Genomic DNA, 8,944 nt, shown 5'->3' on the forward strand with positions numbered 1-8,944 from the left:
ATTTTCCCGTTTCAGGATACTTCTTACACCTTACGGGATTCCGCAGAACTGATTTGCCATAAAGAGTGTCTGTGTTGACTGTGACGTTCGCCTCAGGAAATCACGGTTTTACGACAGTGAAATATTTTTATATCGGCTATTAATGAAACAATTTAAAAAATTCTTGCGTTACAACGCTCCATAGAGGGCACGTAACAACTTACAGCGTATGATCATAGTTTCCTGTGTCGCGTGTTTGGTGCCCTTTATGCAAAATACGTGGTATAGATTTTTTGTTGTTGTGCGTAATTATTTCAACACTGTAAGTCCTCATCTGTTTATATGCTCATCGAAGTCTACATCATGGCCGTTTGTGTGTGTTTGTGACTGTTTATGAGCTCATTGTGGTGCAACTTGCATTTGACTTTTACTCTGTGACGTTCATAGGCGTATAGGAATGTGCTGTGGCTTTCTCATCCTATGAAGTGATTTTTCTTTCTTTTTTTTCATTTTCCAACATATTTTTTATATATTGCTCTTTCTGCTATGAGAAAGGGAGTAGCCGTCACCATTATAAGGTGACTACGTCTCTTTCTTTTATTTTCATTTCAATAAAAAAAAAGGTGAAGGCATGACGGCCGCCATCTTGCGCGTAGTTCGAGTTCTCCCACCACGCGCTGTAACTCAGCTACGTTTAGAATAGTGAGACTGGTAGGCAACGTACAACTTCCAGAAGTTCTTGGAAGCGTCAACCGGCCTGCAGACGAGATAAGCTAGAGAGCTTTAGATTTAAAGTATTGGTAGAAAAAAAAGCAGGAAAGAGATTGATTCGACGGAATCTATCACAACCATAGGCAACGGTACAAGGTAGACTGAGCAGTTTTAACCAGAAAAATAAAAGATTGAGTAGGCGTATACAAATGTGCTATGATGAAAAGAAAAAGATGTGTAGCTTATATGAATAAATCTGGGCGGATAGGTGACTATTCGTCAATACCCCATTTGAAAGGAGATGCCAATAAATCATTATAGAAAAAAACAAGATCGGCTCTTCGCCGTCGCAGCGTGCTGTACTCTGTCCCGTTTACGGCAGGTGATCTGCTGTAATTGTCTAAAATGACTCCCCCTCCCCTTCTTTTCAGAACGGCTGCTGTCTAGCACCATTGTCATTTTGTTGCTTGGAGCGGTGGCCTTGGCACTGCTGATACTTTCAAGAAAGGCTCGGCCTAACCATTTTCTATGTAAACTGTTCAGTGCCACGGGCTCGTCGCTGCCGCTTTTGACTCGACCGTCGCGTGAATGCGGGCCACCACTGGTTCTTCGAAATCCGTCTCGGTCTCAGATGACCCGTTGACTGCAGTGCTTACTACTTTGCCGGAATAACGTACACACCGTGAATAATGAGACAGATTGCCACTGACAGGGAAGGAATCTTGAGTGATGCTCACCGTCAACTAGGTTTTTTGTGTTTCCTTCTTCGGATTACTTTTTTTTAGATTTTTGGAATGTACGGGCCTGCTGAACAATGGATTGAACGGCAATGCTTCACACTTAGGATCGGTATGGATTTTATAGCTTTGAGCCTGTAAGAATGGGTTATATTTCTTTATTTATGTAAATAGATAGATATATAGATAAAACAAGATGAAATGAAAGAAATTACTGCTTTCAACAGTAACAGCCTAGCGCAGTCTTCTGACACCTAAACAGCGGTCAGCAGGGGAGGAGGAGAAGAGGCAGGACTAAAGGACAGCCGAGGGGATACTTTCCTTATTGAATACGGTTTGCTCGATGATCATCATTTATGCATCTTATTGCCGCAACGGCGAGATATGACCAATGAGCGCCAAGCAAATACTAAAAAAATGGATTTGAATTATCTATGGTAGAACGTGTGAAACAGCGAGGTCGCGCATCACATTTGTGAATGGTAGAACTTGGCTCTGAGTGGCCTAAAAATATTTCCTTTTAAGGTGCGAAAAATTTACAGGTAATAAAATAATGGCAATGATTTGTTGTGTATCCTATGAACACAAAATTTCTATTACCAAGGAATGATGTACTAAACGAGGGAATAGTAGTAGCACTCGCACCTCACCAATGAGCACTTATCCATAGGAGCTGGGAGGCACGTGCTTAACTATATTGTTATTTCGGCAGCCTTCTCTGGTAAGAGAATGCCCTACGCATACCACGCTGTGATAACGCGCAATGTGCCAGCATCTTTTAAAACGTTTAAACCACCTTGCTGTCAAATGTCTGTTCAATGCCGAAAAAATTTCCGGTTGGAGGGCACTGTGTTTTCTCTATGCTGGGGAAAAGTATTTTTTTCATTGAGCTACTACTTTCCCATAACCAAAAGACAAGCGATGGACCGTTAATGCATCGACACATTTATTGCATACAGGAAGGTCATCAAAGGTAAATCTGTGTCAATGAGTGCCATACGTGTGGCCTCATAGGGTAGAAAATAACCTCAGTTTATTGTATTGTTGTTATTGGTGGCCAGTTTCCTTTTTTTAATTTCATTCCGTAAAATTTATTAAATCTTTCACTGCACCACCTACGTTGCCAATTGGCCGCTCAGTTTCCTGCGGCAGCAGAACACGCAAAAGATGACGCCGAGGAGTTCAAAAACCAAGAACATCAAAATTCATCAAACGATTGAAAAGAGGCTTTGCAACCACGCATTTGTTTTGAGTGTGAGCAAAAGGAATTCTGCCAGCGCCTAGCATGGTCTGGCTGAGAGCCTGTGCTGTGGCCACCTCTGAGAATGGGGATTAGTATAGCGTTGGATGAGGACAAGTTGCTTTGGACACGCGCTGTTTCTCGTGCATTTGTGTTCTTAAAATGCAGTGAATAATGACAGTGAATGGGCAATGCTTGCAAATCAGATGTTTTCATATTTTATGGTAATGATTGGGTTTAGTTGGGTATTTCGTACACCATGTGTATGGAAAAGCAAATTGCTTTGGTTTGTATATAATGTTGCCCATTTAACACTTTCGCACGCTTCGCCTCTACATGCAGTATTGATACAAGGTTTTAATGCCAAATGAACGATTGCTTGCAATTTTTTCAGCTGATGCCGTCCGTGGAGCTTCGTACGAGAACTACTGCAGCTTACTTTGTACCACAACGACATATGCAAGCACAAAAATCCCTGAACGAGCACTTATATCGAGCAAAATAAACATTTCCTCACTCACAAGGCATCTTGCATCTGCTTTATGAAATTGCACGTGTCAGAGATGCGATGAAGGCTTGTAAAGATCGTTCGCAATGTTTTGTACTAAACAAAACGATTCCGTACATGGAACTCGCGCGGTTGAGCAGCAGAAAAAGAAAAAAGCTGCCGCGCCGATTAGCGCAGCCAGCGCTACGCGTGCTAGCTATAGCGTTCAACACGCGCGCGTCCAAAACCGAAACCGGCAGATGTTAATTACATCCGCTTGGTGCGCTACAGTCAATTGGGCCACTGGGCTCTATAGTAGTTTCTGCTCTTGTTGAATGTCTTTCTATGTGACCAGGCTGTCCGCACCGTGAACATCGGGAGACTCGGCAGGGGTGGCGCATATACACTTTTTACTTGGCAGCGGAATCAAAGTGGCGCCTTGCCTGCAATAGCTGCGAGAGCAGGCTCACCGGCGACACGTATTCAACAAGGAATATCGTTAGTCGAACTTCTGGTTTTTCAGAAATACCAAGGGCACGGAAGCTCTCCTTTGTCGTTTCCATTACTTCGCCGTATGACTCAAAGGCCATACGAATGTCGTCGTTCGTCGCATTAGGTATAGAAACGAGTGGATTTTTACTCGGACATCTTGGTTACTCTGGTCTACTACCAGACATTTTCTCCATTAAACAGAATCGTTCACAGTGGCCAAGAACTTCATGGTTTCATGGTTCTTGAATTCAAGAGCCCACAAATGGTTTATATGAAACAGTCCTAAGACATCAACCTCAGGTAGCAATTACCAACTAAAACAGACATCGCGGTAGTCTTCAACTCTGTTCGGCTTTGCTCGTAGGTCACCATGCAAAAAAAAAAGGCCGTTCAAATCAACTCGAGCTTCTCGCAAATGAGGCAGTAACACTTGGCAGTCCTGGTTGTCTTCCATTTCATCCCTATTTCTGCGGCTAAACAGGGCCGCTATCACCGCCCAGTTGGAGCACATGAAAAACAAGTCCGTACGTTTTAGTGGCCGGACGTGGAATCACTAGACCACGCCGGATTCGAAATACGCTCAAGCAACGCGGCTGCCGCTCACAAAGCACTGTTGATGCCCTGGGAGAACGGAAAGAAAAAAGCTCTCACCGAGATTTGAACTCGGATTGCTAGATTCATATATAGTCCAGCGTGCTAACCGTTACACATTGATACCGCACACATCTGACGTAATTGCATGACACGACAATAATGAGAAGACAATAGTGCCTTAGATAATTGTAACAGTAGTCCATCTATGCTTACCATGGAATTGGGGCCTAATTGCTCCTAGAAAAATTTAAGTCCATGATTTCTATGACCACTTTCCCTCTAATCAAACACCGTTGCGTTTGTCAGAAACATGGTTTCCTTTATGCGTGCCGTCATTCCCCTAACGCAGACTGCAGTGAGGAACATTTATTCTGCCCTTATAAAATTATATTTACTTTTCGGAGAGTGAATATGAAGAAAAGAACGCCGTTGATACAGTTCCACTTCGACACCTAGCAGTGGCAAGCAAGACCTGTAGGATCCCTGATCGTATACCAGGAAGCAACATCTTTATGTTTGATGCCGATTTTCACTCTCTTCACGAAAGTGGCTCCGGGCAAAGAAAAGTCCAGAATCATGTGTGTTCACTTCAACGGCCAAGAATATTCCTTCCTATAGGGGCAGAGCTTCCTCATGCATTAGTAAACTTTCTTCTGTAGTACGCCCCTCACCCAAAACCTGGCCACAAAGATAGAATATGCTGCTGCCACTCAAAATATTTTTTCAGCGGGGCAGCGCCGAAAGCTAACGTTTTTGTCCTAGTCGGTAGATGCTTGTTATCCAGTTGGTAAAAATAAATATTTTTGCTGTCAATATATGCGTCTGGGCTTAGCCATTCGAATTCGAAATTTTTTTTATATTCATCCACTTCTAGGTCTCTTTGATTGCATACCTCAGAATAGAAAAGAGAGGCAATATTTAAAGAAATAAGCACTACTCGAGGGCTGACTTGGTGCACGCGAATATGTGTGAAGACGACGGTGTAACTATGGCGTATTTGGTTAGATGCTGCTTCTAGGAAGCCATCTTGGCTTGCTCTTAACTTTTTTATTGGGCTTTGGCCGTTTTACCTTCCTCAGCATGCCTAATCCGGCGCGCAATGCTGTAGGGAACAGCGTGGTGCTGTTTCCTCGAAGCCTCCGCCGAGTCCTGACGAGGCCAAAATTACCGTGGCTCACATATAGGAGCTTTCTTTTGGATTCTATGGCGGTCGGGCATGGTAGAATGACGTCATGGATGGAAATGCATAGGCCTTATGCTATCAAGGTGGCGTTCTGTTGGCAGGCTGATACGGAACCGCGACAGTTTATTAGAGATCTTTAGTTTGTCCTTTAATATAGTCACCATCACGGAAAACCGGATTACGCCGGCAAGGTGAACTTAGGAACTACATCGCCTTCATTTGTGCTTACGTGCAATCTTCTAGAAGGAATGCAGATAGAATGGTAGCGTGAATTAAGGCAATAAGTGTGTAGAAGAAGCACGCAGTTGCAAATGAGTGAAAACACCCCTGACACTATTGCTCTGGTCATGGGGAGACTTCGGTAGTGGGAAAAGCCGGGTTGATACGGAAAGGAAACGGTACTGCTAGGCCCGGCGGTATACTTGCAGAGAAACAGAAAAAATTTAACTTCAATTGACGGTAGGGTACGTCTGCTCTATTTCTGAAAAATAAACATCATGCACATTTGTCAAGCGCGCAGCTCACGCAGGGCTTACAGCCCTAAAGCGAACTAGTGGGAGGGTATCATTGTCGCTATCTTCGGTGTAATTCAGATGCTCCCACCAGGCGACACCACCCAGTCATGTAAAGCAAAAGGGGGGTAAATCTGCCTTCGCCGTCGCAGCATTCTCCGGACTGTCCCTGTTTCAACGCTACGACAGTTCATCGGAAGTTGTTGAGGAAAATTCCCCCTCCCCCTTCTGCTCAGGTCGTGTTGTGCCTGGTACCATTGTTGTCTTGTTGTTGTGCGTGGTGGCCTTCCCCCCGCTGATACTTTCAACAATTGTTTGGTCGAACCTTTCTGTATGTACAGTGCTGCTGATGTCACTGTCGTTCTTCACGTGGCTGCCGTGTGAGTGCGGGCCACTGCTTCAAAGAACGTCTTGGTAGATGGTCTGCAGACTGCAGTGCTCACTACCTTGGCGAAACACCACATTTGTAATAAAAAAGACAGAAACCTTGAGTGGCGTTGATCATCAACTAGTTTGCGGGTAGTACACATGACAGGAGCTGGTCACTGAGGAAAGGCGACGAGAAAAACTCGTTCGGACATACCACGTCGAATGTGCACAATGCCGTCTGGCATCGCAATTAACCTCTGACAGCTGCAATTATCCGTAACTACTCTCCAAAGCATTTCAGAAACTGCAGCGCTTGCTTTCAACTAACGTGCGAGTGCAGACGGGACGTCGATAGAACTGTAGAAAGGAGGGAGTAGGAGAGGCGTGCTGGACACCGAGGTGGGGTTGGGGGAAGGATGACGTGAGAAGACAAGGAAACCATACGGCTATACGACCGCGATTGCGGGAAAACTGGATAAGCATAAGCCCGATGCTTGCGTCGGTGGTAACGCAACTTTGACGTCAGGCGATTGGAATAAACATATTCGAATAGTTTTACGTTAATGGTACCCAATCCAGATAGCTTCCCATACACCGATTCGCCAGTGTGTGGCATCTTCATGATTTCCCTTTCGTTTAGCGTTCTGTAAAGTACGCGCCCGCTATAGGTAGGTTCTAGGCTTGAAATGTTACATGTAGCTTTATGCCTCTAAACACATAAATATAAAGCGAAGTAAATTGCTATAGACCGCAGTAAATGTCTAGCGCTTTCTGCTGACACCTGAACACCGGTCAGCAGTGGATGAGGAGTGGGGATAAAAGAGAAGGGGCAGAGTATAGTTGAGATACTGGGCAGAGATAGTTGAGTATATTTGAACAGCGAAAAATTTACGACAGAGTGCCGAAATAAAAAAAAAAGAGTTGGTTAGTCGAGTGACTTCCCGGAGAAAGGTTGTCACCGGTACGGTTAGGTTCGAAGAAGTCGCAGTTTTTTTGTAAGCTATCCCGGACCACATGCACGTGCACAGAAATTAGAGTCGTGTGCCCCGCTTAAACCAGCTTTGTTTCGACCACATGTGCCGCGTGACCTAATGTGTATTCTCCTGCGTTCAGAAGCGCCCCAGCAAGGTCATTTTCATTACTTCGACTCTTTTGCTCGCCTTGCAGTGAGCCATAAAGGGTGCTTTTTATGTACATGCGCGACGGAAAGGCTTTGCGTGTAGTCATCTGAAGAACTATTGGGCCTCCCGAAACAGATGTAGTGAATGTGAGGACAATGGCTTTTCTTTTTCTCTTTTTTTTCTAAACTGTTTGTAAAATGCATGATCATGAACGTTTATTTCGTTGGCGAACAAATGTTCGTAGGCCATCGGTCGTGTCCTGGTGCAACAGTACCGACTCCTGCAATCGCCAAAGCTACGCAGCGTTGACGTGGGCTAGCATATGTGTGAGTGTCTACCTCCATTAATGCGGACTGTTCGTTGCTCTGCCTGACCATGGAACCGTTCAAATGTTCACGTTGTGCGGTATACAGTCCCGGCAACGGCGCTGAAGCATGTCTCATTGCCCCAAACTAACAATTCCTCGTGATCAAAAATGCATCAGAAGTAGGAAGGAAGGAAGGTGAGGAGACTCTATCCACGTAAAGGTCGGGGTGAGCGGGCGCAGCTGGATAGCCTCCTCACTCTCCGCCTGCGGCCTGCTTCCCTTCTCGCGTGGCACACGACGTTGCCTTCTCTGCCTTTCGAAAGACGTCGTGTGCAGGCAGAATGGTTTTTGGCAGTCGTCGGCGTCTCGAAGCATGCGGCCAAAGCACTTGCAATGCTTGTTATCGGTATCCTCTGGCGCCGAAATAGAGTTGTCATAACTAATGACATTTCTGTGCGTACGGCCCAGGCACAAAGCGGCAGCACTCCCGGACAGGAAGTCACGTGATAAAACCGGGATTGCCTCGTCGTGCCTGATTACCTCAAGCCAGCAATGGTGCGGGTTCATTTCCTATTCCGTCGTCCATGTGCCTTTAGCCTTCTGGTTCACTGATGGCTTGCGAACGGCTTTAAGAGAAACTCTAGAAGGATACTATTCATGTCATTTAGCACAGATGAACACGCAAACAATTGCAGTTGCGTTCTTTGCACCTCCTCGTGTACCACTTACCCCAACTATGCGTTCCTCAGTTATGATATTACAGAGAAATCACCCCCCTCTCATCTGCACCCGCCGCTTAAGAAAGTTTTCAAATTCATGAAAAACTCGACAAGCGAACACGCGAAGGAACGAATGCAACCCAAATAATACTGGTGTTGGGATGCGGAGCACGAGGTCGCGGGATCGAATCCCGGGGACGGCGGCCGCATTTCGATAGGGGCGAAATGCAAAAGCACCCGTGTACATAGATTTAGGTGCACGTTAAAGAACCCCAGGTCGTCGGAATTTCCGGAGTCCTGCACTACGGCGTGCCTCATAACCAGAGAGTGGCTTTGGCACCTAAAACTCCATAATTTTCAAATAATACTGCTTGCGTGTCACTGTATTCGCTGCAGCTAAAAACAGGAGCAAAAGAAGACATTATGATTTAACTGATAAGTGTCACTCAATGACATGATGAATATGCGCACGTGCGCACAAAAAGAAATGTTT

The sequence above is a fragment of the Dermacentor albipictus genome, chromosome 6, assembly GCF_038994185.2.
Source record: "Dermacentor albipictus isolate Rhodes 1998 colony chromosome 6, USDA_Dalb.pri_finalv2, whole genome shotgun sequence".
In the NCBI taxonomy this organism is placed as follows: domain Eukaryota; kingdom Metazoa; phylum Arthropoda; class Arachnida; order Ixodida; family Ixodidae; genus Dermacentor; species Dermacentor albipictus.